At 38.0% G+C, this 26630-nt stretch overlaps 1 pseudogene; it reads left to right on the top strand.

The window, feature by feature from the left end:
- Positions 1-15523, top strand: part of LOC149220429 (putative boron transporter 2) — a 105013-nt pseudogene extending 89490 nt beyond the window's left edge.
- The last annotated feature ends 11107 nt before the right edge of the window (positions 15524-26630 follow it).

Consider the following 26630-nt stretch of genomic DNA (forward strand, 5'->3'; position numbering starts at 1 on the left):
TCTTCATGTGTCAATCGAAAATTGAAGAAAATGGTAAGAATTTACATGCTTCTTCCTTATGTGAAAGTATTGACGTAAATTCATTTGCAACCTTGAAAAACACAGTAAAGGCATTGGATCCAAGCTCTTGACCAGGATGGGTCACAAGGGAGGAGGCCTTGGAGTAAACCAGCAAGGCATCAAAAATCAAATTGCGGCGAAGGAGAGGCCTAAATTTGAAGGCTTAGGCTATGGTTCAAAAGAAGAGTGGTATTCTAGCGATAGGTCATGGATATCATGTTCCTTTTGTTGTAAGAAAGGACACGAGGAGGCAAGACGTTGGGAGTTGCATCCAGAAATGGTTCCTGCTTGGTTCCTCAAGCATAAGGAGGACTTACAGTGCAAAAAGTCTCCAAAGAGAGATGTAAAAGATGAAGAACACGGAAATTCGAGTTCTTCTTGCCACACAAGTTCCTCACGTAGGCAGCGTAAGCCAAAGGGCATCAAACAAAGGTATAACCGTTCTGTTAATTCAAATTATGTTCATGATGGAAAACAACATGAAAATTTGAATAACATGTTGAGGAAAATGTTTCCATGCACCTTTGTGTAGATAAGTGCGATAAAAGGAAAGCAGTCATCAAGAAGATTTTTATGTCTACAGGAGTTGAGACCAAAAATAGAAAATCTCAGCCAAGGTTAAAGGCAAGTGAGCCAAGAGGAGCTCAAAAGAACTTCTGTACCCACTGCAATATGAATGGGCATTAGGTCAAGAAGCGTTGGAAATTGTTTCCACAACTTCATCCCGGTAAGGGAAAGAAAATAATGCAAGCACCAAAAGAGGAAGCGACAACAGAAAAAGTGGCGTAAGATGTGACCATCCCTGAAGCAACTTCAGAAGAAGAGAAAGTTCAAATAGAGGGTTTGTTTACCTGGTTGGGTAAGAAATGGGCAAACTATTTGTCCAACTGAATTTTGTAAATTTCTGTTTTGCACTAGTTGCATATAACCATAGTTGGGAAATTGATGTTCATAAATAAATCACTTATATGCAACAATATTTTCTTTAAGCAATTACAATGCTGTTTGCCTTGTTGATAGTCAATTTGAATGGATAAATTTTGGAGTCAAGTTTATTCCATTTTGTAAAATGCATTTCTACTTGTAGTTTGAAAAATCATTTTAAAACTGTTGTATGATTAGCTGCAACACATTTAATATGTTCCAAATGTGTGTAGCACTCAAGTTATACAAGTAATCACTATGTGAAGCTTGTTTGGGTTCATTTCGAAAAGTCTTTTAGGATCTTATCCTCGACAAGGATTTTGCAGATAAGCAATTCCAAGGTTCTCATCTTCTTGGAATTCTTCTTGGGAAGGATGTTGTTGTGGATGGCTGTAGTGACATGGACAAGTCGAGAAGAACATCGAACTTGAATTCTTTGGTCAAGTTATATTTTAAGTTCAGCTTGAGAAAAATCCAAGACAAGTACAAGTTAGGGCACTGCAAACATCGATTGGATCGAGTTTGGAAAAATGAAGGAACTGTACCTTGAAATGTTGAACAATTGAAAGTAAACTTTTGGAGACCAAAAGTTTTTCAGCTGGGAAGAGTGACCAAGAGCTCAAAAATCAAAGTGTCAATTTTTTTTCAAACTCAGCTTCATATCGAAGTGCTCTTCGTTCTGAATCCAACGGTGCGAACGACACTCAAATCTAAGCTCGTATGTAGAAGTTGGAGCAAGTCAATGGGGAAGCGCCAAGTGGTAGGTTGCCATTGGCCCCTGCATATCGCATATCAGAGTAAAAGTCAGGTCGGCATTAGAAATCAGCTCCCAAGTAGGAAGGATTGCGATGTGATAAGGCAATCGCAAGTCATGATTGCAATCGGTGAAGGGGAAGGTGTTGTAGAATCGACCCTTGACAAGATGGGTTGCGATGTGATATCACAATCGCATATCGGAGGAGTTAAGAATCGACCCCCGGTTCAAGCATGGTTGCGATGCGATTTATCGCATATCGCAATCACAGAAAGTCTCGCATTACATTACCATCGGTTCTCCGCTGATGCGAAATGCGATAGGATATCCTGGATGTGATGCGACTTTAGACCCAAGTTTATAACCTCGGCGGGTCCACTGCTATCGCAGTGTATGGAATTTGATATCCACCGAAGGAAAGTGTCGATTGCAATAGGACTACCGGATGCGATATGTTATATGTTGTGTTTCATAATCCCGACAGATCCATGTATCAGAGAGCGCCTGTTGTTTGGGATTGGGGTTATTTTTCAATTGCGATAAGCGATAAGTCCCGAATGCGATATGTTTCAGATTTGTAGTTTATAACTCGTCGGTCCGCCACATCACCAAATCGCATGTTGCAATGAGTTAAGTCTGGTGTATAAGGATCACCCCCGACAAAGACAATTGCGATATCTGACAGAGCTGCGGAACCGTAGCCTTTTCTGTCGAACCTCCACACCACATGTGACCACTCGGACCTCAACCGCGAGATAGGTGGGAATGATAGAGGAACCGCTGATTTTGGCGAAACTGCCAGTTTTAACTACAAATAATGAATTTAACTGGCAATAAACTGGATTTGGAGGAGAAAATTATGAAAATACTGACAGAAGTCATAACTAAGAAAATTTTGACCAAATGGGATGCAAAAAGAGGCTAGATAACCATTTTTGGGCATTCTGAACTGATTGGAACAGGTTTCAGGAGCAAAGGAGCACTTCTAGATAGGATTTTTGTAAAGTGAAGCCTATGGGTGCTCTGGTCAACCAGAGTATTGATTCAGTTTATGGTGGAGTATGAAGGTGGAGATGACCTTGCAAGGGTCTTCCAGCCTCCATATGTTTTTTGCAACAGCCATTATAGCAGTGTTGTAGCTTTATTTCTTCTTCTCTATATGTGTATGGAGAAAGAGACTTGTTTGAGTACTTCAAGTGCATTGTAGTATTGTTTATGCTCTTGGAAGTTGGAGTATGGGGTCTTGATTTGAGAGCCCTTAGCTTGCTAATTGTTTCATGACTAACTGTAGGTTGTCATGTGTTTAGAGTGAGAGTTCTTTGCAGAAAAATGTTTCCTTGAAGGGGAAACTAGCCACTCTTTTTGTCAGCACACTTATGTACTCTTTACCATTGAAGAATTTTTAGCATAATGAGAAGGGGTCATGCCTTTAGAGCTGATCCAAGGAGATGTAGCCCAGGAGGGGTGAACTCCTTTATCAATGGCTGGTGTATTATTATTTGATACATGCTTCCATTTAGTGTTTTAGTTTCATGTTTTAAGTTTTCTTCATGAAACTAACTTAAGTAAAAACACATAAAATTCATGCTTTTACTTGCTATTTTGGAGTCAAACCTCAAGCACATTTTTATATTCTGGTGAGGGGATTAGCACACCATTACTAATCTGCCCCAATTCAGATGAGTGGGCCAAGGGAAAGAAGTCCAAAGGTGAGGAGGGCAGAAAAAAGATGCACTTGATGAAAATTAAGTGTTTTTCACTGTAATCAGCATGGACACTGTGCTAAGAACTGCGCACAGAAGAAAGCAAGCAAGAAGGATCAGACAGTAGCGACAATAGGTGAGGCTCTCACTTCATAATTCAAACTTGATTTCTCTCTCATTACTTTCATTTTCGACACTACCATGGGAGGCATGTGGTATCTTGATAGCAGTGCCTCATTCCATATAACGAGGAATAAAGATCTCTTTAGTGATTTTGAGGAGAAAGACCTGAAGCAGAGCATAGAGTTTGGAGATGACGATAGGTATAGAGCTACCAGGATCAGTAAGGTTACCTTTCAAAGGGAATCTGGCTCCCCTCTTAGGATCACAGATGTGATGTATGTTCCAAGACTAAAGAAGAATCTTATTTCAGTCGTGGTATTGGAAGACCGTGGCTATGATGTGGTTTTTAGTAAGGGAAAGGTTTTCCTTAGACACATCACCACGAGACCGGTGAAACAAATCAGTGCACGGGTCAAGAACCTGTATGCTCTTGAGGTTCAAGATGCATGCAAATACTTGAGGAGCAAGGCAAAGGTTAGAGACTTGGTGGTTGAGAGGGAGAGTAAATTACCTCTCAACATGCAACCCTAGAAGAAGCCTCAGAATCAACTTCAGGAAGTTGTGGAGAAACCACAACTAGAGAAGCTGAGAAAAGACTGAGTGGAGAGATCCACTCAAGCAGAGAAGAAGCATTCTTAGACAATTGTGAATCTGACACAATTGGAGAAGCCGATAGGAGACTGAGTGGAGGCATCCACTCATGCAGAGACCTCAAGTAGGGGGAAGTTTTGAGCCAAGTGGGTAGAGGGATCACATGCAACCATACGTCTAGGTGTGATGTGGGGTGATTTGAAGTGCTGGTCCTAAGAGAGATGAAATTGGGCAGGGTCCATTGAGTGGTTTTATCTCATGGATCGTACCTTGCTACGAGAGCCCAAAGTACATAGTAGCGGGAGGAATCAATGGGATCGATGCAGTCAGAGATAAAAATGACAGAGGCTAGAGCAGTCAAATACTGAAGAAGCGTAGAGAGGGTTGACAACATTGCAAAAAGACAGAGTCAATAGAAGCACAAAGTTTTCAGTTGATAAAGGCAATAGTAGTGAGATACTTTGATGATAGAGGCATCATTCTAATTCAGGTTGGATGTTTTTCGTTTCTAGAGTTGCTGGAGCAACAACACTAGAGAGAAGTGTTGCATGCAGAAAATTCCAAAGGTTTAGGATTGAGATCGAGTTGAATTCCTTTCTTGTTGAGAGGGAGTGTTGAAAATAGCAACAAGAAATGATAAAAATAGAATCCAGAAATTCCAGTTTAATTTGTCCTTGAATTAAACTAAGAATTAAAATCAAATTTTATTCTCATAGAAACTTGTAATAGTTAACTAGAGTGAGTTGACTTAGTTAACTTAGGAATTTCGAGTTGGAAGTCTTTCTGAAGTCATGTATATGTTCTCCCTATATTATAGGGGTCCATGATGAGTTAAGTATGAGTTGTAATTAGTTAACTTAGTTTATTGAGTTAAGTCCAGTTAAATTAGTTCCAAACTGTTTGAGGAACTAATAGTGAGTTAACAGTTAGTTGATGCATTAGTGCACTCAACTAGTGCTACTTTAGTTAAATGAATATTTACTTATCAGAAACTCATGTATGTCGATTTTGAGAAAGACCCAATTGAGACTAGAGTGCATGGACAATGTACTAGTTGTTTTAGATTTTTCTGAGTTGCACTAATAGTGCGTGCATTCAGGAACTGATCCTTAAGGGATTGCGCAATTTTTAGAGGATATATTTCCCTTTAAATAAAATCAATCCTCCATAAGAATTACACATTTGAATAAAGACATGGAGATATTTTTAACAGGCTAAGATTTGGCCTTGAGATTGCTTATGAGTTGGAGATTGAATTTGCTGAGTGCTGGGATTGTTCTTTAGAGAAAAAGCATTGTAATTTCATCTTGATTTTCCAGATTAATACAATATAGTAGTGGGGTTTTGAGCTGTGGCTTTCCCCGGATATTTATTGTGTTATGTGCCCTTGATTTTCTTCCTCTTGTTGATTATTGTTTGCTCGATCTTTATGGGCTTCTGCTGTAAAGAGTAGAAGTAGATTTTTGTCTCTTGTTTTAGTAGATTACGTGAGCTTGTGAATCCACAAGATTTTCTACAGTGCATTGCACATTCCCTGTAGGCAACCGGGAAGATTGATGACTAGAACTGAAAATGCGTAGTTCAGTTTGGGCAAACACCAGGAGAGTGTAGTCTCGATGGACAATATGGGAGGCTGGCACCTAGAACTACACAGTTTGAGCCAAGATAGGACAAGCTCTTCACAATTTCAGAAGCCAAGGAAGAGTCCTTGAGCTCCTATTTTGCGCAATGCATGCAATGAAGTGTGAGATCCGAGCAAGGGGGGCCCATATCTGCCTAAGGGGAGTGTGAAAATCAGGTAGATCTGAAGGATGGTATGATGTTGAGTGAATATCTGACTAATAATTGATGCATGCAAGTGAAACAAGTGTAGGAATCAATTAAAATGAAGGAAAACAAAGCATGTGAAGAGAGTTGCCACAACGACGACCATTAGTGCAAAAACAGGGTAACTCATGTGACACTTGGGAAAGGTAATATAAAACTTGAAACATCATTTCTACATGTTAAAACAAGTTAAAACACCAATAATCATTCAAAGAAACAATTGAAAAACACTCTCACAAGCTAAACAACAAAAAGTGACAAAAAAAGCAGCAAAAGACTAGAAAAGAAAAACTCACCTGGAAAAGCGATGACAATCACACCTAAGTTTCCTTGATCTCCTTGGGAATTCTTGAGCTCTGAGATTGAGTGTGAAAATGAGATCTAGTAGCATCGATTAAATATATTTGGTCAAATTAGGGTCTATGATGCACATACCTAAAATCAAGGAAAAAATGACACTTGGCAACAATATGCAAAATAACTCAAGTGCCTCCTTTGTGTTGCTAAAAATAGATCCCTATTTTTTTGGGATGCTTTTTTATTTTATTTTTTATTTTTTGGGAAAAACTGCCATGAATTGCCTAGAAAGATTGCACAGTTTTGAGAAGAACCAGGAAACTCTCTGGCCCATGCATTGCGCAGTTTCTGGGCTTAATGGGTTCTGCACAATTTCTAAGCTGAGTGGCTCTAGGCTGCCTTTTCATGTCTGCACATTTTTCTAGCTCAAGACTAGTTTCCATCTAGTACTGCGTATTTCCTGAGCTCAAGGCTCACTGGCACTCAAGATTGTACAATATTTCCCAAGATCAAGGCAAGTTGCACTCAAGAATTACGCAGTTCTATAAGGAAATCACGAAACTGTCGAATTACCAAGTCAAGAGATTGACTTGTGGGTTAGAAAAAAGAATTGAGTGAGAAAACACAAGCCAATATGAAAAAATAAAGCCTAGTCGAAGTGCAAGTACCTGAATCAATGTAAGATGAGTTGTTGTGGTTTAGAAGGGAGGCTCCAAAATCAAAGCATAGACAAAATTTTGGACGGTGGTTGTAGTTTCTACAACACCACCAAACCTAACTTAACAACTGTGATGGCTCAATTTATGATGATGGCCCACCTTGCATAGGCACAACAACTAATTTTTTAAGGAGTCAAACCATGGGGATGATTATAACAAAGCCCCACCTCGCCCCCAATTGACCTATATAGGCAAATGGCCCAATTATATAAGAAATATTAAATCTCTTTAAATAATAGATAAGCAATTCACAATCCACATTCTGACTGCAATTAAAAATGACTGAAAATCACATATCGCAAACCAGGTGAGGGTAGGGGTTTTCCATCAAATTTTTTTTGTGTGCTTTTTTTCCATATGTGTGTAAGCCCACATTACATGAATTCAATATGAATGCTAACACAAACCCATGAGAACCTAGGTACAATATGAATTCCATGGTGTGCACCTCCAAGTTGTAAAGCTGAAGGATGCATATCTCGATTTCACACAACCTCTAGCTTTGTAAACTTGAGGTGCCTATCACATCTAAATGGGCCTCTCCTAATTTCAAATCTAAATGGGGAAATGATAAGAAGTTAACATGATCTATCCTTGACAACTGTTCGGCTCTAAGGAGTGATAACCTGTTCTTCTATAGCCCTATCTTCACCATAGACATCATAAACTTATGGCAAGAATGTTGGGGGCTAATTAGCATGAGATTTAGTTTTTTGTCTAAACTTCACCAATTCAAAAGATTTTTGTTTTTCACGGAGTCTAACATAAAAGCAACATTTGGGAAAGGTGGTTGCTCACTATCAGAGCAAAGATGCTCTTGCAGGCTTCCATTGGGCATGAAATCACACTAAGAATATGTGATCATGGTCTGCACAATAACCAATCCGTGCAAGCATGGTCAGTGGAGATAGCTCAAAACATCAACCTGTTAAAGCAAAGAAGCCATAACAAATAACATCTTTAGCATATATATATATATGGGTAGAGTATGTATGCATTCATAGACTTTAGCAGTCAAATCACTACATAAAGGTGGGTCCCCTGTCCCACAAATAAGGTGGGCTCATACACCAATTTGGTGTCTAGCTTTGCTGTGACCATAGTAAATTTAGGGGCGAACAATCGCCCAAAGGAGAAATTTAAGGCTTTTTATATTTTAATGGGGCGAATTTTTAATTAAAATATATATATATATATATATATATATTTTTTTTTTAATTAGCCCTCATTTTATTTAAAAATTAATTTATTTTTTTTATTTTAGCCCAGGGTAGATAAACTAACCGAATCGTATTCCCTTAAAATTGCCCCATTTTGATATTTTTCTCCTGGTTTGGGAGATCAAAATCGCCATTTCTGATTTACAGTTTGGTTTTTTTGGTTTGGGAGTGGTTTGTGAAATTGTGAGGGTCGATTTGGTCCTGGGAGGATAGATTTGTTTTGAAATGGAGGGCGGAGGTTAATTTGTTTTCAAATGGAGGGTGGCTACCTGTTTTCACAGATTCAGCCCACTATTTTCACGAATTCTGGATTCATCGTGTATATGGCTCCCTGTTTTCATGGATTCATGGTGTATATGGCTCCCTGGCTCCCTGTTTTCACGAATTCATCCTGTATAAAATTGTTTTGAAATAGGGTTTTTGATCATAGTTCACAAATCATATTTTCTATTTAGCAGCAGTAGTTTAGGTGCAATATTCTTGCATTTTCAATCCACTTATTCTTCTCTTGTTTTGGTATCCATGGTTTCTTGGATCTAAATGTCTCATGCCATTGCAGCAACAACAACAACAGTTGGTACTTGACAGAATTGTTGGCTGAGCGCGAGAAATTAGGCCCCTTTATGCAGGTCCTGCCCATCTGTAGCCGGCTTTTGAATCAAGGTAAGTTGGCTTCATATTCCTTGTTTTTCTTTAAGTTTGAAGTAGGGGAGAAGATAGTTGTTGAGTATGATACATATTATCAGTTGTTTTGGAAGGCCAAATTAGGTGGATTCACGCCTCCTGCAGTTGGAACAGGGGTTATAATCACTTTGCCAACCAAAGTTGAATGCTTCTGTTGGTTGGGAAGCACATATAACCGTGGTTGCAAGAGACCATGAATTTTTTTTAAGGGTTGGATATCAAATTTTGTTAAAGATTCTCTCCATCTGCCTGTTACCCCACAAGCAAAAGAGAATCAACTAAAGCTAAACAAACATGTAGAAGTATCATTATGCTGATTTGGATTTCATCTTTTGGAAAGAAGATTTGGCTTCAAAATTAACCTCAATGGTGTATCGAATTTTCAGGAAATGGTCCATTCTGACTGTGGCCGAGGCCTTGTACATGATGGAAGTATTGAGGAAGTGATAACTGATAATAACCTCTTTACATCTGATAGAAAAGTTGAACAGAGATCATAGTATTCAACACGTGAGTGCGTTTCAATATATGAGAACTTTATAAGGTATGCTCAACTGTATTGAATGTTGCTTTATTTTGCTGCCAAATTTATCCACGGTGACTGTTTTTATATACAACACTAGAGCTGCTCGTAGTATGCATAATATTTGACTAGACCATGTCGGGCATTGCAAAAATTTTCTTTTCTCTTAATTTTACCCATGGCTGAATCTTTGCTTCCACTTATTCTGCTATGTTTTTCAGAGCATGCAATGGATTTTTCATATTTAACATTATCTTGCCATTTACCCCAGCCATTTGGACTTTGATAAAGCACTGACAATACGTTTTTAACAAGCAAAGTGGCCTACATTGTTGAACCATTGGGGGAATGATCCAAGATATTTAGCAGCAGTGGATTTCTCATCTCAGAAATTTTAAATATCCTTACGGTTGATGTTAATGGCATCTCAAAACCACTCTCGTAAGGATTCTCTCAATTTGTATTGGTGTTTTTGAACAATACCCTACCAATCCCAAGGTTTTGCTCTCCAATTGCCAGAAGATTTCAATGCAAATTCTTTCTTATACAAGTTATAATTAGTGGCTTGCTTGGTTACGAATTTCTTTCATCAAAATTTTCAATGATGCATACACTTTAGGCCATGACTTCACTGCCCTTGAATGTGCGGAGAAGGTCTGCTCATGTTTGGCAGATGCCTCCCAGGATCATCTAGCCAGGTCCTCTCAGGCATGGGTACTTTTCAGGGCCCAGACGATATTGTTAGACAATGTATTGGATCATTCTCAGTGACCGATTCCATGATAGATTCTTCTTTTTACCCTTTTCCTCTTCATCCTGTCTTATGTACCTCTAGTTAATCTCTTGCACTCTATCCTCTTTCCACTTTTTTGATCTCATATTTAGTTCATGTTCTCTTGTTTGATACTGTTATATTTTGTTTTATGATTTTGGGGTAGCATAGGGTGCCCCTACATATTGGCATCACTGGTTGTACTTCTTAGTCCCATTTACCTATCTGTCAGGCTTTATTTAGACTTAAAATAAAATTATCTTGCCTTATCTACAATTCCCCCAATTTTAAATGCAGTGTCCAGTTCCACGACAAGATTCTGTTTGAAAAAAATCTTACCAATTTAGTAGTTGTGCCTTCCCATGCGCCTTCAAAATCTACAAGGTGGATAGCATTTTGGAGTGATTTAGCATAAGAGAGGTCCAATTCTTCTCTCCACATCATTCCTGAGACATCTTTTTCTTATTTTAAAACAGAGGCTGGTTTTGATTTAGATTTATCCTTAACTAACAACACCTACATTTTGGGTTGTATGTGTATTTATGCAAGCGTGTAAGAAACAAACAGAGAACTGCGAAAATTATTGCTATTCTAGAGTTGACTGGCTGTATCCAAGATAGATGTCATTATGAAGCTATATGTTTAAATAGAGTGTTGACCATCAAACTTCAGCTTTCTTTCGATGACAGAAGCAACAAGGTAGTAGAATGCAAAGTAGTAGTTTCTCCAACATCTACGTCTTTAAACAAGAAAATTTAAACCATAACTAATTATAGTTTATACGAAACTAGATACAGAAAAGAAAGAAATTGTAATAACTACAAACTTTAAAACAGTCCATCTGATTGGTTAAAAAACAAGAAAGGAAACAATTAGAAGTGCTGAAAGCATCTCATATCTAAGTTTATTTAAAGGAGCAATACAAAAGCAGAAATATTCCAAGCTGTAGGTAATGAGATAAAAACTAGTAAACAGTTCAGACATGTAGAGCCCATGCCTCTAGGATGACCATTTTCTGTTATGAGGTTTGCTGTGAATAACCTGGGAGACTACCTAAACATATTCACTGGTGCTCAAGACCAAAAAGTGATTTTTGTTAGCAACAAGCTACCAATGTCTCTAGAGTGAACTCTGTTCTATGGTCTGCTGTGAATAACTTGGGAAACTACCTAACCTGATTAACTGGTGCTTAATACCAATAAGTCATTTTTCGAGAAATAAGGCAGTATTGAAAATTTTGTTATGAGATATTAGGTGGTAATATATCCTTGCTCTACCATGCTAACTCTCTTGTCAGGGATGCCTTCAACAATGCATCTCATTGAATAATCATGCATCAACAACCAGGTGAATTGTACAGAATTTTTACACAATGACAAAAGGTAAGTCTCAAATGCTGTGTCTTCTATGGCATGATATGGTTTACTAGGGCCTAGTAACATGAATCCTTTATCTCTTAAGGAAGAACCCCTAAGAAAAAGAGACACGGTTAACCTTCAAATAAAACAGATGCCATTAGGAGCTTTTTAACTCTTGAAATGTGTTACACTGTTACACCCAAGCTATTGCATGAAAGAAGGGAAAGCACAGTGATGAACTAAAAGTAGCTTATATGGTATTTAAAAATAAATAAATAATGTTTTGTTAAAGGAGAAATAGGTCCAATTGAATTATGAAAATCGGTGTATTCAAATCCAACTAGCTGAGACTAGTTTTGGCTATTTTCAGTTGAAACCAGGTGGTCAAACCCCTTTTGTTTTTCACTAATCAAAACTGGACAATCATAGTTTTTTTCCTCTTCAGAAAAATATATAAGATGAAGACAATTGCAAATTGATTAATTTTACAGATCCTTCTTTGAAAGTGACTTCATTTTTTTGAATATAATGGAGTATTTTGATAAGCACCAGGATAATCAACCTGAAAAAATCTTTAGCAAGAAGCCAAGCAGAATTTGAATATTTTTCTTAACCAAACCATATAAGGGTTCCCCTACAAATTGGCATCGCTGGTTGTACTTCTTAGTCCCATTTACCTATCTGTCAGGCTTTATTTAGACTTAAATAAAATTATCTTGCCTTATCTACATTGTTTCTCAGCCTTATATCTTATGCTACAAAATTAGATAGAACTTTGTAATAAAGGCAGGAAAACCTTCAAATCTGAGTCCTGACTTGCAGCGTCCTACAAGTTGGTTAGGCTTAAATTTTTCTGTTGGCAGGTATTGCACGATGACACTATATCTATAAAATATATTTCTTCTGTACTGACTATATTGCCTAGAATATTTTGGTCATTGAAGTTGCGGGTTGGCAGGCTCTAATTGCCCACTTGGAGCACAACCCCTTGAAAAATTTGACTTTAAGAAGAATTACATGAGAAAATTGTTGTCGCTTAGATGTCAGTAAAAACAGGTAGGTCTTTAGACTTTTGATCATAGTTGAGAACATTCCTAAGATAACTTTCTTTGACACTCCAGACTATAAAATTTTTGAGAATGCTGCAAAATGAAAAACCTCTTGAGGAAATATCTTTAGCAAGAAGCCAAGCAGAATTTGAATATTTTTCTTAACCAGACCGTATAATATTTTGTTGTTATCACTAAGAAACTTGGCCAACTTTACCCTTGACTAGTATATCATAAAGGAGATCCTTCAATGACAAAGGTTTTCTTTGATCATAAAAAGCAAAATGCAGGTTTTGATAATTCTGGATCTGTGTTATTTGCTAAGGTTCAATGTTCACCATTTTTCCCAAAATGGGAACTAGACATGCTTAAACCTTCCGCACTCCTCAAAATAGTTCCGCTTACACTGTTTGATTTATAAAACAGAAAATGCCAAGCCAACTGAGCAATGGCATCCATCAACTCCTATATCTTCAGACTTGATTGTTTCTCTTGAAGTCTCATCTTCCTAAGGCTGGTGATTGGTCAGGAAGAAGCCCTGACTTGCAGTAGGTGAGCTTTTATCTAAACAAACCTCTTGATGTGGAAGTAATAGTGGCTTTCCTTGACCCTGTCAAGACTTCCAAATTAAGCTTTCCATCTTATTATATTTTAACCATTTATTTTTCACATGCTAAGGGATGGAGGCTCTACCCCTTCCATACTTAGATTTCTGGTTGTTCAGATTTCTTCCTCAGGTAGCAATACATGATAAGGCATTGATCTTGCCTTTCATCCACCACCTCAAAACATAGAATCCATTTTTTTTTTCCTTTTTTGTTTTCGTTTCCATGCAATAACAGTGCTTATTTTTCCACACAAGAAATGCTTGATGTGCCATTGTTATACATTTTTGGAGATTTCATTCCAGCAACAATGATTGTAGTGCTTTATTATTTTGATCACAGCATTGCATCCAAACTTGCCCAACAAAAGGAATTCAACTTTAGAAAACCTTCTTCATACCATTATGACTTCTCTTAGGATTTTTGGTATGCAAATTACCTCAGTATATATATATATATATATATATATATATATATATATATATATATATATATATATATATATATATATATATATATATATATATATATATATATATATATATATATATATATATATAGATATATATTATTTAGAACTATGTTGTAATGTTTGTCAGAGTTCATGTTTAGGTTCAACTGTCACTGGCTACCCTATTCTGGAAGAGCTCTTGCTCTCCTGAAGACATCTTGATCTAACTCTTCATTCTTTGTTTTCACCTCCATAAAAAATCTCTAGTGGATTCATAAATTTTCCTTTTATTGTGGTAGACTATTTTATGTGGTCTTGTTGGCATACCTCCTTCAAATGGTGTTATTCCTCAATATCCCATGCACATGAAAAGCTTAGCTACCCTCAAACATCAGGTATTAATATATTGGAATTATCAATTGCAACTTCTCAGGGCAAAGACACAATTCAGACATTTTATAGATGAGTAAATTACAAGTACTTTTGTTACAGTTGGTGCTTAGCAAGTTAGTGACAACAGTCCGGAAAAGTATGTAGAAAAATTCCACCTTAGGGAAATTATACGGAAACATGCAAGAAGCCTATGAGCAAATGCAGACCCCACTGGTTTATCAGCCTCCACTTGCCTTGGTAATGGTCTTATTTTTGAGTTTGGGTGTTTCATTTTATCTAATTTTCGTCTCCCTTTATTTATTTGTCTTGTGATGTCCCAACCATTTATGTAGGAACTTAAGGAATTGAAAGAGACCATAATTCAGTTGGCCGCAAGTACTGGGAATATGGATGCCCCAGTTGATGAATCAATTTTTAATGTTGACAAGGACGTCGATGACCTGCTTCCTATTGAGGTGAAAGAACAACGCTTGAGTAATTTGTTGCAATCTCTGATGGTGGTTGGCTGCCTTGCAGCAATGCCCGTCATTAGAAATATCCCAACTTCTGTGCTTTGGGGTTACTTTGCCTTCATGGCCATAGAGAGTTTGCCAGGAAATCAATTTTGGGAAAGGATATTGTTTCTTTTCACTGCTCCAAACCGTAGATACAAGTATGAACTTTATTCAAACTATAATGTGATTGAATTTAATTCTTGTAATATAGTTTTCAAAGTTGATCAATGTTGAACTGATGGTTATAGAGAACTTTAGGAGTATCATGCTACATTTCTTGAAACGGTGCCTTTCAAGACAATTTCCACTTTCACCATTTTCCAGACATGTTATTTGCTGGCATGTTTTGGTATCACATGGGTGCCTATAGATGGCGTTCTCTTCCCACTACTGATCATGTTGTAACTTGTTAGTCTCAGCGAGGCAGTATATCCTTCCCAAGTTTTTCAAAGGATCACATCTTCAAGAATTGGATGCAGCTGAGTATGAAGAAGCCCTTGGAATGCCATGCAATATAATAGTGAGTGCAAGACACATATCAAACAAATTTTAAAAATATTACTCAATTCTATTTCATAAGCCCTGCAGCATGAACAGTAATAAATTGAACTGTAACATATATTGATTGCAGGAAGTTGGAATTCAGGGGTTCGGACTAGGAAGCATGGGAACAGGTGCAAATGATGGCGAAGTTTTGGATGAGATGATTACATGAAGTCGCAGTGAGGTCAAACACACATATAGTCCATGGATAACTAGCTCGAGTGATTGCACACCAATTCATGGATTCGAGTTTGCATTAAGTCCCCAAATTGCAGAAGCTAAACAAATATATAGCCCCCGTATAAGTGAGATTAGACAGACACATAGCCCTCACAGAGGGGAAAAGCATTCGGGCATTCCCCTGGTTAGTCAAGGAAAAAATATGAGTCCAAGTGCATCTGGTTTGAGGCCACATAAACCAACTTCCAATTAGGTGTTTGGAGTCTAAATCCTCGGCCAGTAATCTTTCCCTTCAGTGAGCATATCTTATGTTGAATAGTACATATTTTGTTGGCTTATCATTATTTAATCATTGTGCCATAAATCACTCAGTTGTATTTGGTGTGTCTTCACAAAGAACCTCTGTCCATCTCAGAGGACAGGGTAGACCATATAGTGCGTGTAAAAAAATGTAATGGAAGTCGAGCTTGAAGTATTTCTGTTTTCTTGAAGCATGAAATCTATTATGTCAGTCTTGTGGTTCTGTAGACCCTGGGCATGCCAAATAAGCATGGTGGTATTAAAGGGTCCTATGAGTAGTTTGAGCTTCATAGAAAGTCATCCTTCTTCTACCAGTTGGATCTTAACCACAAAGTTTGCAGCCTTTAATGTTTCATTGAAATAAAAAATGTGGAAATTAAACTTGACAAATGAAAGGGAAATGGTAAGGCTTACAATATTAGAACTTCTGTAAATGTTTAGCCATTACCTTTAAAAACTAACCAAGGGCAATGTCAAATGATCAAGGATATGTTGAGATGGAAATATCTATTTTTCATGACAGTAAAACATTTAGATAATGGAAATAAAGAATATGTGCATTCAAGTTAAATCAGATTTATCTTGAATGGTTGGGAAGATTTGTTATTATCGTTAATAATTTAAGTCTTGTAAAGCAAATTCAGATTCCACATTTTATTTTGACATATTTAATTTTCTTTGCAATCGTAAAACATTACAAATTTTATTCAAAATATGTGCAGTTACTATTTCAATGTTATATATCCATGCTTTCAATGAAGTTCCTCCATGATTTATCTCTGGTCTGTGTGGTCAATGGCAACAAACTTGAAGAAAAACAAGGAATATGAAGCCATATACAAGGAATATGAAGCCTGTGTGTTACGTTAATTTATGAGCAGTTTTATGCTCTGTAGTATAATCAGTGAGAAAATTGGCTACAATATTCAACACACAGGACATTATGAGTTTCTCAATTTTTGATATTTTTTTTTTTCCACTGGAAAAATCCGTAAACATTTCATTAATGATGAAAGGTTACATATGTAGATGCGTGCCGCATATGCCCAATTTGTCATTGGTATCTCTGTACATTTACCAAAAAAATAAATACATATATCTGCTGTTGCAAAATATTGCTGTATGGTCGGTATAGTTCAATGAGTTGATGCCTTATGGCGTCCATCAGTTTACAAAAAATTACAAAAATCGCAGTTCTGTGTACTGCTGCTGTCCTTCTACTAATTTGAGATCAGTTCTCATGCAGACCCACAGTAGGATATTGTGGGTCTATATATGGGCGGTGGTAAAACTTTTTCTCCTGTTGTTCCAAAATCTCGGTTATCTCCCAATGTCCTTTCTCCATCAGCGTGGCCTCCTTGGAAAGTTTATCAGCATCCTGGTTGTGTTCCCTGTATATATGAGAAACGCAGATGTGATTAAAAGCTGTCTTGAACTGTAGCACTTCATCAAGTATGTTATTGAGTGTGTGAATGTGACATGTAGTGGTGCTGTTGAACCAATTAATAATGATCTGTGAATCTCCGTAGATGTTTATGCTGTTACATTGGTGGCTTAAAGCAAAATGAAGCAGATGTCGAAGAGATATTAGTTCAGCGAAATTGTTGGTCCCGGCCCCCAAACCAGCCTTGATGCGATAGGAGTGATTTCCAGATTTGTGCAGTATGAACCCACCCCCGCTACTTTGGGCATTTGCTGCCCCGTCAAAGTATGCCCAAGGAGTCCCCCTGTCAATGGCGGGGGGATGGGATGGAATGCGAGATTTTGGAGGAGGAGGATCAGGTAATTCATTATATGCACATATGATCCGGGCTTCAATAAGTGGCCATTGAATGGCCTTCTCTTCGAAAATCAGTTGGTTTCTAGCTTTCCAAATGGACCAATTTATGATAATGGGCAGATTTACAAATTTGGTGCCTTTATGTCTGTTCCCCCAATCGATCCATGCATTAACGAGGTCGATTCCTCTCCATTCACCCGCGAATTTCATATCCTGTTTTAAATTGATCCATAATTGAAGGACCGCGTTACAGCTCAGGAATAGATGCTCTGTGGATTCGCTGGCATTCTTGCACAGTACGCATCTCGTTGGTCCGAAATGGGCCCTTCGCATGAGGTGCTCACCCGTGGGTACTCTGTTTCTGAGAACGCACCAGGTGAACAGCTTTGAGCGTGGGGAAGCAGATAGCTTCCATAAGTTGTGCCACCAGCGTTCAAGAACTTCGGGTTTTCTCTGCCATATGATGTGAACATAACCTTCTTTTGGTGTATACCTCCCACTATCCGCCAGGTGCCAAATGATTTCGTCCGGTCCCTCAGTTATTCTGACATGTGATTCCATCAGGGCCTCACAGAATTCACTCCAAGCATCGTGCCATCTCTGTGGGAGGTTGAGTTGTGCGGCATTTTTCCATGCCTGATGGAAAAGGTCTGTTTGTTCTTGGTCCGCGATTTGTGAGATGAATTTGGTTCCTTGGGCAGATAGATATAGCACCAGTTCTTGTGGGAGCCTGTGTCTCCCACCACATCCGCTCCATGGATCTAATCCAATGCGGACACTGCATCCATTCCTAATTCTCCATGCCATGTTATTCCTGATCAGTGGGAGAGAATGAAGGAGGGCTTTCCAGATTGAGGAAATGCCTGTCTTATTCCAAGCTGGGAGCCTCGCCCAATCCAGGATGTTGAGAGGCCAAATGTACTTATGATATGAAATGTTAGTCCATAAGCTTTGCGAGGTGAGCAATGCCCATCCCATCTTGGCCGCCAGCGCACTAGCGAAGGAAGGTAGGTCCTTCAGACCCCAGCCTCCCCATTTCTTGGGCAGTGCAATCGCTTTCCATCCTATCCAGGCAAATGTGCGTTTTTCTTTGTTACCAGCCCAGAGGTATCTGGAGCAGAGCTGTTTGAGTTTTGATAGGATGTTCCTGGGGATCCAGGCAAGGGCCATCCAAAAAACTGGGGTGGCTTCTAGAACAGATTTGATCAAGGTGAGTCTACCCGCTCTAGATAGATATCTGAAGCTCCAGCAAGTAATCCTTTTCTCCACTTTGGTAATCAGCCAGGTCCAATCCGCCACCTTCTGTGTGGTGGGCTTTAGCCAGTAACCCAGATATTTTAGTCCCCTGTCCAGGGGCTGTGTGGTATAGGGGAATGCTTGGCGAGCAGTAAAAGATTCATTGACCGAGGTATTTACCAAAGTGATAGAAGATTTGGTTCGGTTGACCTCCATTCCAGTGGCATGTGAAAATAGCTTTAGAATCCTGTTGAATGTCGAGGTGTCTTGAATACTGCCATCGAGTAGAATAAGAACATCATCTACAAACAACAGATGTGTAATGAAGCAGTCCGCAGATATCTTCAGGCCTCTGATAGTTCCTTCCCTTTTTGCCGAGATGATCAATCGACTCAAGGCTTCCATGACCAGGAGAAAGAGTAGGGGGGATAAAGGACAGCCTTGTCTCAGACCTCGCTCTGAGTGGAAGAAGTGGGAAGCTGCACCATTTATCAGGATACTATAAGTGGGGGATGTAATGCAAGCCATAATCCAGTTGATGAGGGGTTGAGGGAAGCCCAAATGAATGAGGATCATCTTGATAAAGAGCCAGCTGACTCGGTCAAAAGCCTTGGAGAGGTCTATTTTGAGGAGAATACTCTTCAGATGTTTAGTCCAGATAGAATGAATGGCTTCCTGTGTAGATCCTATGGCTTCATGAATTTGTCTATCTTCTAGGAAAGCAAATTGCTGGGGAGCAATATGCTTGGACAGGATTGGCCTGATCCTGTTGGCAATAATCTTGGAAATGATTTTGTATAGGACATTACACAGGGAGATGGGGCGGAAGTCATCAAAAGAAGAGGGAGAGTCGGACTTGGGGATGAGGGCGATGAAAGTGGAGTTGATCGCATGGTAGATTTGTCCCGAAGTTCTGCTTTCTTCAACCACCTTTAAGATATCACCCCCTAAAATATCAAAGAAAGCAATGTAGAACTCAATAGTCCATCCATCAGGTCCCGGGCTCTTTTCCTTCTGAAACCATTTGATCGTGCTTTCGAGCTCTTCCATGGAAACAGGATCTGTAAGGGCTTCAACATCCTCGATGTTTACAAATCTGGGAAAATGAGATGCCACATTGATAATCTCAGCAAGATTGGTCCCAGCAGGGCTCTTGAAAATCCTTCTGAAGTGTGCTGTTCCAAGATTCTCAATTTTTGATATTATATGCTATGGATTTTCTAACCGATATCTTGAAAACGCGGTCTGCACTTGCCATCTATGCCTGAGTTCTACATCGGTTTGTTACTTTCAAGCCATGCCTAATGCCATATTATTTGTTGCAACTTTAATGTAGAGAGCTAACCAGGAAGGCGCTGGGTCATTCATAGAGGATGCTTAGGGATGATTCCAGGCTTTTGAAAATAATTGTGATTTCCATCACTAGTCATAGCACTTGATAGAAAGTTGGGATATTCATGAGTGTGAATTTATGTTTGTATGTTTACATACTTTCTTATGAATTAACTAATGCTCAGTAGCAGTAGACATTGGAAAAGTATATTTGTATACTTATGTTTTAAACTGAAACAAATCCAGGGCTAAAAGGAATGGATTGATTGCACTAGTCATCCTTCTATAACTTTCCAACATAGGCTGGAGTAAATAGATTGTAATTTGGGTAATTTTTCTAACTACAAACAGGAACATACTTGTGTATTGGCAGGGTGGTTACGAGGTCCCTATAACTGATGAATTTGAATTCTTGGTTTTATATATAGTATTAGGTTTTTTCTCATGCTTTATGTGAATGACATGGGTGAATTTTATCCTACATCCACTAGGTTATCGATATGTAATTTCGGTAATTTTGATTTCAAAATATATTTTAAAGAAATGCAATGATTTCATTTGTGTATTCAGTAAACACAATATTCTAATGGAATTCTGCATTTGTGGTTTACCTATACAGATTCCATGGAGAAGTATTAGTGGTGTGACATCAATTTTCCTCAAGCAGAGGCTTTAGTTTTACTCTTTTCTGGAGCAAATACTTTCTTCCAACATTTTTGAGTTCCATGAAAAATTTGAAAGTCCTAATAGTATTCAATTATGGGTTCAAGATAGACATAGTATTCAATTATGGGTTAAAGAGATCCACACTGAATGATCTATCGGCCTTATCTTCACTTAGTTTAAGACTATTCACTTGGAGAGGCTGCATGTGCCCCCACTTCAAGAGCATAGTAAAGTCATGTAGAACTTAGAGAAGCTATCTTTAAGCTTTTAGTGAAGATTGGAAAAATGTCTGGGTTCAATAACACTCAATCGAGCTTTAAGCTTCCAATAATGCTAGATTTTAACTTGGAGCACTTTTGTGATTTGGAGGAGATGCCCCCTCGTATTTGTGACACATCTTCAGTTGTCAATTGGACTATTACTAACTGTCATTTCCTTCAAAAGTTACCTGATGACTTGGGAACCTCAACTCTTTAAGAATGTTAAGGAAGGAAAGAAAGTACATTATGCTAAGTTCTCTTATGCTTTTCAAGTTTTTCTTGGATATCCACAACGTTTCAGGTAGGAAAGTACATTCTGTTAATGAAAATTTGTCTTGATAGAAAGGCCCAGTTTCAAATTCTAATGCTTTCAAAAAACATTGTATAACTGTAATGTTTCTAAAAGGAAAGCATATTTTTTCAATTTAAGTATCATGATCCCATATTCCAACTTATTTTTCAGTAACCCATTAGGCTTTGTAGCTTTGAATAAATCCATGTCTTTTGATAAGATCCTCTTCCAAATTAGAACACAGTTTCCTTTTGGCAATAACCACATACAATGTCTTGATTTTGTAATTGAGAAAATAAAGGTTGTGAAACAGGCCTGTGCCATACAAGGACTTGATTCATTGATTATGTATCAATTATGGCTCTTGATGTAACAATGTCTTGATTTTTTTGCTTGAAAATAGAGGTTATGCTTTACTATTTCATAGAATTTCTTACAATCTTTCCATAAGTATTGATTTGTAATCTCAGTCACTGAGGGATGACAGTAATGACAAAGGTAATATTCCATGGTTTGAAGTTCCCCTCTTACTAAATATTTAAATATATCACCACAATTTAACTGTTAGTTAAAGGAATTGTATTTGATTTGTAAACAATTCATTGCTTGATTTATAGATTTTGATTTTTTCCCTTTTTTATTTTTTTCTCAGATTTGGTATGAGATATCTTCCAAGATTGGGTTCCCTAGTTTCCCCACCATATCTACGAGGTTCAGATGCTATCATTAAATATTCTCGGAATGTTACAAATTTTCCAGTAAGTGTGGTTTGAAACATTGTTGTTGCTTTTCCATGGTGTTAATGCAAATAAGCACTGCAACTAGTGCCATTATTTAGATTAAGTGCCGAAATCTAGGTGGTCTTGTAATGATAGAGTGATTGTTTTCTAGCTACTAAGGCCATATGCATTTTTATCTCTTATGTTGTCCTGAGATATTCAAATTCAGAATAAGAATTGAGGTCTTGTTTCCACTATAGATTGCAGTCAATTTCTTGAACATAATATATAGTAGATTATCTTTTACTAATCAATTGTGGATGTGATCCCTCGCAGGAAAGGAAATTCAAAGTGACTTTGATTTCACATTGATTTGTCAAAACATCCACACAGGAAAGGAGATTCAAAGTGACACTGATTTCACATTGATTTGTCAAAATGGAGGCAAGAGAAAAGGAAACTTTGTATTCAACAATGCTCTTAATTTCATATGTACATGCACAGACATATTAGTAGAAAATATTGAAGAGTTGCCTACGTAATATTTTCCATTCCACTACATTCTTTATAGCTTGTAAATAAATAACTCAAAACATATCATTACACTACTTGTTATTCTTTATTAATCAGTGGTTAAGATTTTTCTTCCTTCTGTGAAATTGTGTGTTATATAATGCTTCTTTTCCATTCACTATGTATAGCATATAAAGTGTGTCTAATGGAGTAGGAAGATTGGAAAGTCTTGTGATCCTTGAACTATGTTACAAGGCAAAAACCCAATGGGGCAGGGTAGGTGCATCCCCACAAAGGGGTCACAAATACCAAAGTTGGTATTGGCTAGTGCCTTGAGCTAGAAAATTTCCTTTACCCTTGTATTAACAGTGAATTTGGAGAGGATTTTAATATTATCTTTATAATATTTATATCAGTTAAGATTGATGAATAAAATTCATGAGACATGAGCTATGATGTCCTTGCAAGGTGGTTGTTGATTATTGGAAGCTATGATGGCCATTATGTCAGGTCCGGTGATCGCACTCCCTTGATCGTGAGCATGATTGTGATCAAGATGGAAGACTTCATAGTCTAGATTGATTATTTAGCAATGATAGTTAGTGGGCTCATTCACAAAAGCTTCTATTTCATTAATCCTTTTTATAGAGTTGTCAGATTCAATTTCCAAAGGTTTTAATTACACTATAGAGTTGAGTTCTAAGAGAGTTGTGATTCATAGTGTTAAGTATAGCGGCTATGACACTTGAATGAAGACAAGCATAGTAGAGGTATCAGACTCTGTTATAAGCTTACCTACATATTATAAGGGACTTGGTTGGCTTTTTTGTAATTTTATAAACAAGTTCCATGTCGTGGAAATGTGAAAAAAAAAACAGTGGTATTTCCACCATGTGGCTCTTGTCATATATGGTTTTATACTTTTTCAAAAAATTCTTTAAGAGTTCACAATGCTAAGATTCACTAGGACTTTACAAAGTTTTATTATTTAGTGAAAGACTCACCAAGATCTTACAAGATTTTATAATTGAGTAAATTATTCGCCATGCTTGGTGAGAGATTCGCCAAAAAATTATATATACATATTATATTATTGATAAAATCGCCTTCCATTTTTCCTATATACCATGGAGATTTGCCAATTTTTTATACATATAAATTTGGGGGGGTTCTTAAAATTTTCCCTGGCTGTGACCTTAAAATTGGATATCATATCATATATATAACCATTGTAGTGTAAAAAAAACATGTCAAATCACCACCATATTCAAATAAACATTATAACAACTGCAAATTGAGGCTACTATCATTTCTTCCAACAATATATTCCCAAAATATTAGCTTATAGATTGTTACATGACTATATTCAATCAAACTTTACCTAGGTGAGAAAATGCATACCTCAAAGCTTGGCCATTTCAAATTTGACTATAGCAGACCAAGGTAATCTGTAATGCCTTCTCGTGGATCCATGTGATTACTTTTCTTTAGTGGATTGCTAATTTTCCCAAAAAATAAACCTACCCATGACCACAAAGTCCTAACTACTCTAATCCATGCGTTGATTATTGCACACCCTAACCAGGATAGTTGGACACATTATTAGAATATAATATACATATCCCTAACATTACAATATCATTTGTAGATGCTTGGAAAAGAGGGACTTCATATAACTTCCAAGCATTAAAATAAATTATGTTATGTATGTTTGGAGTAACAAGATTTGCATAGCTTAAACATCATTCCTAAGAAATTTTAAGCTACACCTTCAATTTCCTCGATATTTGTTGTTATGAATCCACTCTTTCGACATCGATTTCACATTATAAGGTCTATACTATTAATATTCTATTGGATGAAGAGATTAGATCTTCAAGCTCTATAATTTGGTTCATAAACTTGTACATAACTTATCGTTGCATTAAAACCTACGACTTATTTTCCAAAAAAAAAAAACACAATGGGTTGAACAAGATTTACAATTCAATGGCTTCAATTTTCTAAGGTCATTGTCACCTCTCATTGTTGGGGGTTCTCTCAAACTACTAATGGTTTTGTTTCTAGGCCTGCCTCTTCTTTTGCTCCAAACACTATGGTTTTCATTGTCATGCCCCGCATATCCTTCCACCTCTATTTCAAATGTTTTTGTATATATATTTGAGGGGCCAAAAAAAGCACATAACTCTTTCAGCGTGCCCTTTGGACCTCCTGGTGTAAATGCTAGTTACACTGAAGGTATTCTTTTTTTCCAAAGAAAAATGCGTAATTTCCATTAAGCTTTTAAGAAAATTACAAGTTGTATGCTAGCATTTGTGCAATGCTTTCACTACTTTCAGGTGATGGAACAGTTCTGTTGTTCAGTTTTGTTGTTTGAGCATAAATATTTACATATTCCTTCATTAAACTTGAAGGCTAAAAAAAAATAAAACATTACTGTTTTTTGCATAGTTCTGTAGAAGTAAACAAAAACAAAAACAAGAGTAAACTGTGAACATAAACTAGGATGATCATATCTATTAGTCCTGTAGATGTATCGCCTCATCCATGTAAGGCCTGTGGTGGATCTGGAAAAAGTCTCCGTCCTTGTATTCCTGGATTATCCACTGTCCTCTAGTCAGCTGCGCGGCCTCTTTAGAAAGACAATCAGCGACTTCATTCCTTTCCCTGTAAATATGAGAGCAGACAAAAGACTCAAACTGTGATTTTAATGCAATAGCTTCTTCCATCAGGTCTCTGAGTGTGTGCATGTGACAGTTATAGGTCCCATTTATCCAATTTATGATGAGCTGTGAGTCCCCAAAAATTTGTATATTGTGGCAGTGTTTTTCCTTGGCAAAGAGGAGTAGATGTCTAAGACTATTTAGTTCTGCGAAGTTGTTGGTGCCTCTCCCTAGTCCCACTTTTATTTTATAGTTCACTGACTCGGACAGGTGAAGGACTGCTCCACCACCACATCCCTTAGGTTGGGCTGAGCCATCAAAATATGCCCAAGGCTGGCCCTTGTCTATAGTTTCTGGGATTATTGTTCGAGGGGGTTGTGGTGCTTTGTCTTAGGGATAGAATTGTAGATGGCCTGGATGTTGTTGCATATTGCCGCTCCCAGAATGTCTTTGTCCTGGAAGATTTTGTGGTTCCTGATAATCCAGATGCCCCAACAGATGATGGGAGGCAGATTTTTTTGCTTCTGGCTGTCAGTTTTGGACCACCAGATTTCCCATGCCTCTTTTATGTTATTGCCGGTCCATCGACAGGGAACATTTAGCCCTGTGGTAATTATATTCCAGATATCCACCGAGATAGGGCAGTGGAGAAATAGGTGGTCGGTGTCCTCCATCACCATATTGCAGAGGCTGCATCTTGAAGGCCCATGTATGCTCCATTTTGTCAGGTTGAGGTCTGTGGGGATTTTGTTTGAAAGGATAGACCAGAGGAGGAGTCGCGCTTTGTGGGGAGCTTTCAGCTTCCATATGGATCGCCACCACCAACATTGTGGGCCGATTGCTCGAGCTTCCATGATGGCCGCAAACCCAGATTTGGGGGTGTAGTTGCCGTTGGGTGCCTTTGCCCAGATTAGCCTATCTTCTCTTGTTGTAATCTTGATGTTTGCCTCTTCCAGGCCTCCCACGAAATGTGACCAGTCCATACTCCATCTATCTCTGATGCCCAGATTTTCAAATGCCTGCCATTGTCTGTAGGGAGTCTCGCCCGCCCCTCCTCTTTGATATGAGCAAGGAGTGTGTATCCGGCCGCGCTGAGTTCCTGTCTCATTTCCTATGGTAGAATGTGGGCATTTCCACTACCTTCCCAGGCATCGGCCCCAATTCTGATTTGTGAGCCGTTCCCCACCTTCCAGGCCAGTCCTAATTTGATGATATTGATAGAGTGTGTGACTGCCTTCCAGATATTTGAGACCCCCACTTGGTGGTGATATGTGCTACGTAGCCAATCTGTGGTTGATTGTGGATAGATGTATTTGTTGTAGATCACTTCAGTCCAGAGACTATTTGTGGTGATGATTTGCCAGGCCAATTTTTCTCCCAAAGCCTTGGAAAAATCTTGGGGTTCCTTTAATCCCCAGCCTCCCCATTTCTTTGGTTTTGCTATCCTCTCCCACTTGACCCAGGTGAAAGTTTTTCCAGCTGTTTGGCCCCTCCAAAGGAATCTACAATAGATCTGTTTGATTCTGTGATGGATGCCTTTAGGGATCCAAGCCAGGGACATCCAGTATACCGGTATGGCCTCAAGGACTGATTTGATGA

This window comes from Pinus tabuliformis, chromosome Q (assembly GCF_031772625.1).
Source record: "Pinus tabuliformis cultivar Carrire ecotype Pingquan chromosome Q, CPIR1, whole genome shotgun sequence".
NCBI classification, from domain to species: domain Eukaryota; kingdom Viridiplantae; phylum Streptophyta; class Pinopsida; order Pinales; family Pinaceae; genus Pinus; species Pinus tabuliformis.